General features: G+C 54.3%; 1 non-coding gene across 1 annotated transcript in view; it reads left to right on the top strand.

The window, feature by feature from the left end:
- The first annotated feature begins 3,413 nt into the window (after window positions 1-3,413).
- LOC126329380 (small subunit ribosomal RNA) overlaps window positions 3,414-5,000 on the top strand; it is a 1,893-nt gene continuing 306 nt past the window's right edge. Inside the window, exon 1 of the ribosomal RNA XR_007562253.1 lies at window positions 3,414-5,000. This exon is cut by the window's right edge and continues 306 nt beyond it. This is a non-coding gene — a ribosomal RNA (small subunit ribosomal RNA).

Raw genomic sequence — 5,000 nt, 5'->3', positions numbered from 1 at the left:
CACCCGCAAACAACGCAGCTCAAATCAGCCAGCAACACCCACAGTGGTCCACCCAGTATCAACACAGGACGCAACGCCACGCCACAACACAAAAGGTACAAGTAATAAAATACCCTTTGGCCACACTCCTTATAAAGGCATCGAACCAACCCACCACCTGACACCAGCCAAACGTACATCCTGATTTGACACATCTCTGGCAACCTAACCCACGTTGGCCCTTAACCTAACCCACGTTGGCCCTTAACCTAACCCACGTTGGCCCTTAACCTAACCCACGTTGGCCCTTAACCTAACCCACGTTGGCCCTTAACCTAACCCACGTTGGCCCTTAACCTAACCCACGTTGGCCCTTAACCTAACCCACGTTGGCCCTTAACCTAACCCACGTTGGCCCTTAACCTAACCCACGTTGGCCCTTAACCTAACCCACGTTGGCCCTTAACCTAACCCACGTTGGCCCTTAACCTAACCCACGTTGGCCCTTAACCTAACCCACGTTGGCCCTTAACCTAACCCACGTTGGCCCTTAACCTAACCCACGTTGGCCCTTAACCTAACCCACGTTGGCCCTTAACCTAACCCACGTTGGCCCTTAACCTAACCCACGTTGGCCCTTAACCTAACCCACGTTGGCCCTTAACCTAACCCACGTTGGCCCCTTAACCTAACCCACGTTGGCCCCTTAACCTAAGTTACGCTGCACCTTAACCTAAGTTACGCTGCACCTTAACCCAAGTTACGCTGCACCTTAACCCAAGTTACGCTGCACCTTAACCCAAGTTACGCTGCACCTTAACCCAAGTTACGCTGCACCTTAACCCAAGTTACGCTGCACCTTAACCCAAGTTACGCTGCACCTTAACCCAAGTTACGCTGCACCTTAACCCAAGTTACGCTGCACCTTAACCCAAGTTACGCTGCACCTTAACCCAAGTTACGCTGCACCTTAACCCAAGTTACGCTGCACCTTAACCCAAGTTACGCTGCACCTTAACCCAAGTTACGCTGCACCTTAACCCAAGTTACGCTGCACCTTAACCCAAGTTACGCTGCACCTTAACCCAAGTTACGCTGCACCTTAACCCAAGTTACGCTGCACCTTAACCCAAGTTACGCTGCACCTTAACCCAAGTTACGCTGCACCTTAACCCAAGTTACGCTGCACCTTAACCCAAGTTACGCTGCACCTTAACCCAAGTTACGCTGCACCTTAACCCAAGTTACGCTGCACCTTAACCCAAGTTACGCTGCACCTTAACCCAAGTTACGCTGCACCTTAACCCAAGTTACGCTGCACCTTAACCCAAGTTACGCTGCACCTTAACCTAACTTACGCTGCACCTTAACCTAACTTACGCTGCACCTTAACCTAAGTTACGCTGCACCTTAACCTAACTTACGCTGCACCTTAACCTAAGTTACGCTGCACCTTAACCTAAGTTACGCTGCACCTTAACCTAAGTTACGCTGCACCTTAACCTAACTTACGCTGCACCTTAACCTAACTTACGCTGCACCTTAACCTAACTTACGCTGCACCTTAACCTAACTTACACTGCACCTTAACTGTCACATGTAACGTCACAGGAATGTAGCTTTGCCTAACAGCAACCCTCTGAACATAGTTCACTGCTTGGATCCTCTGGTGTCATGTGTATTTCTTGATGCCATGGTGCGTACCCTCACATAAAGGTCTTTCGAGTGTTGCGTACTTTCTACACAGTCCCGCTAACCACTGGAAGGGTGTACCGCTACAGAACGAATATCGCCCTCCCCTCCTGCCCTTCCAAGCTGGTCGGTCAGGCGTTTGTTTGTGAAATGAGCCTTGCAGCTGTTCAGTTGCATTCGGTTGTCGATGCAGTCAGTGTACGTTGTGGTACGGCCTGTGTGGACTGTCCGCTGATGTACGCGTAACCCACACTGATCATCCGTCGTTACGTACTGAGTGACATAATGTGGCACATGCTTGACCGTACACCGGCTGCGCCCTACAATGGCGAATCATAAGGGCCATATGTTGTGCACGATGCTACTTGTCTCGTCTCCCCATTACAGCGAGATTGCACTGTTGTACGCCGTACAGACATGTGGTAGGTAGGTACGGACGAAAGTATTGCATGTTGGCCCCCCCCCCCCCCCCCCCTCCTCCCTCTGCCGGGAATCAGCGTGAGCCGTCTGTTGATGTAGCGACGAGGGTTTTCCTATTTAATCGTATTGCCCCACACAACATGATAGCACGGTGGACCGCGTTCCACATCTGCGACATGCTACAGAGGCCGGTTGACAGTCGACCGCGCAAGGGACATTGCACACGTGCGCGGACCATCTTCCACGTGTTCTCTCGTGTACATGCCGCAGTGTGTATGTGGGCTGATGTAGCGTGTCGTGACACATAACATGCAGGCATGCCAGAATCGTAGATTTCGCAAATGTAGATTGACGTATACGTTTGCTGCCAAAGATCCGCAAATGAACTGGAAATCAGTTGTTGAGCGGTTGTTCGCGCTGCAGGTGCATCGGTGATAGCGACGATCGGTACATCTATGAACCGGTTGTTTCGGCGGTACCCGCCATGCCCCCGAACCTGAGTTGGCCATGTGGGTATGAAGCGATACGAGGCTGTGGCTTGGCGGGACAGTCCCCGGCCGGTGAGGGGGGGCCGCCCGGCGTGCTGGCCGCGCGCTGCGTGAGCGCACGCACTACAGCCGGCTGGTGGGGGGCGCCCAGTGGCAGGAGCGCCGGCCGACGGGCCCGGCTGGCGTCCCAGCTATGCGCCGGCGCACCCTGCGCGCGGCGCCAGGCGGCCAAAGTGGGTTCTGCCGAGCCCGGTGCGAAGCGCGGTGGACATCTGCAGTGTGCTGGTCCGATTGCGGACTGTGTGCGTTGAGGATGCGCCGCCGCCCGGCACTCGGCGTCGCGACGCCGTCTGCTGCTCGGTCGCCCCCAGCGGTTCTCGCAGGTGGTTTGTATCGCAGCTCTGCGGACGTGTTGGCGCGTGCGCTGTGCTGGGAGAGTTCGCTTCTGCACCCAAGTGGGGCTTTGCCCTTCTGTGGCGCTGGCGTTGGAGCTGCCGGTCACCGTAGGTGGCGCGTGTTGTTTCCCGCCGGCAATGCCACGACAGCACGCTCCCGGGCCTCTGTCGGCAGCGGCAAGCTCAGTTGGGAGCACGGGGGTTCGCACTGAAAGCGTCTACTCGCCCATCTCCGGGCGATTGCGCCTCTCTCGAACCCGACCAAGTACTTAGGACGGCGCTGCGCGCCGCCGGGACCTGAGAGGGTTTCGAGGTGTATCGTGCAGGGGAGCTCAGCCTCCTCCTGTTTGCAGAATAATTGAGCGGACGCTTGCGTGTTCGCGCGGGCCCTCGGGACACACTCCCGGGCGGCCGGCTGCTCAGCTCTCGTTGACGCAGCTCCCTGGTTGATCCTGCCAGTAGTCATATGCTTGTCTCAAAGATTAAGCCATGCATGTCTCAGTACAAGCCGCATTAAGGTGAAACCGCGAATGGCTCATTAAATCAGTTATGGTTCCTTAGATCGTACCCACGTTACTTGGATAACTGTGGTAATTCTAGAGCTAATACATGCAAACAGAGTCCCGACCAGAGATGGAAGGGACGCTTTTATTAGATCAAAACCAATCGGATTGGCTCGTCTGGTCCGTTTGCCTTGGTGACTCTGAATAACTTTGGGCTGATCGCACGGTCCTCGTACCGGCGACGCATCTTTCAAATGTCTGCCTTATCAACTGTCGATGGTAGGTTCTGCGCCTACCATGGTTGTAACGGGTAACGGGGAATCAGGGTTCGATTCCGGAGAGGGAGCCTGAGAAACGGCTACCACATCCAAGGAAGGCAGCAGGCGCGCAAATTACCCACTCCCGGCACGGGGAGGTAGTGACGAAAAATAACGATACGGGACTCATCCGAGGCCCCGTAATCGGAATGAGTACACTTTAAATCCTTTAACGAGTATCTATTGGAGGGCAAGTCTGGTGCCAGCAGCCGCGGTAATTCCAGCTCCAATAGCGTATATTAAAGTTGTTGCGGTTAAAAAGCTCGTAGTTGGATTTGTGTCCCACGCTGTTGGTTCACCGCCCGTCGGTGTTTAACTGGCATGTATCGTGGGACGTCCTGCCGGTGGGGCGAGCCGAAGGCGTGCTTGCGCGTCCCGAGGCGGACCCCGTTGAAATCCTACCAGGGTGCTCTTAGTTGAGTGTCTCGGTGGGCCGGCACGTTTACTTTGAACAAATTAGAGTGCTTAAAGCAGGCAAGCCCGCCTGAATACTGTGTGCATGGAATAATGGAATAGGACCTCGGTTCTATTTTGTTGGTTTTCGGAACCCGAGGTAATGATTAATAGGGACAGGCGGGGGCATTCGTATTGCGACGTTAGAGGTGAAATTCTTGGATCGTCGCAAGACGAACAGAAGCGAAAGCATTTGCCAAGTATGTTTTCATTAATCAAGAACGAAAGTTAGAGGTTCGAAGGCGATCAGATACCGCCCTAGTTCTAACCATAAACGATGCCAGCCAGCGATCCGCCGCAGTTCCTCCGATGACTCGGCGGGCAGCCTCCGGGAAACCAAAGCTTTTGGGTTCCGGGGGAAGTATGGTTGCAAAGCTGAAACTTAAAGGAATTGACGGAAGGGCACCACCAGGAGTGGAGCCTGCGGCTTAATTTGACTCAACACGGGAAACCTCACCAGGCCCGGACACCGGAAGGATTGACAGATTGATAGCTCTTTCTTGATTCGGTGGGTGGTGGTGCATGGCCGTTCTTAGTTGGTGGAGCGATTTGTCTGGTTAATTCCGATAACGAACGAGACTCTAGCCTGCTAACTAGTCGCGTGACATCCTTCGTGCTGTCAGCGATTACTTTTCTTCTTAGAGGGACAGGCGGCTTCTAGCCGCACGAGATTGAGCAATAACAGGTCTGTGATGCCCTTAGATGTTCTGGGCCGCACGCGCGCTACACTGAAGGAATCAGCGTGTCTTCCTA

Source organism: Schistocerca gregaria, unplaced genomic scaffold (genome assembly GCF_023897955.1).
Source record: "Schistocerca gregaria isolate iqSchGreg1 unplaced genomic scaffold, iqSchGreg1.2 ptg001176l, whole genome shotgun sequence".
Lineage (NCBI taxonomy): Eukaryota > Metazoa > Arthropoda > Insecta > Orthoptera > Acrididae > Schistocerca > Schistocerca gregaria.
This window is presented reverse-complemented; position numbering and strand designations above follow the sequence as displayed.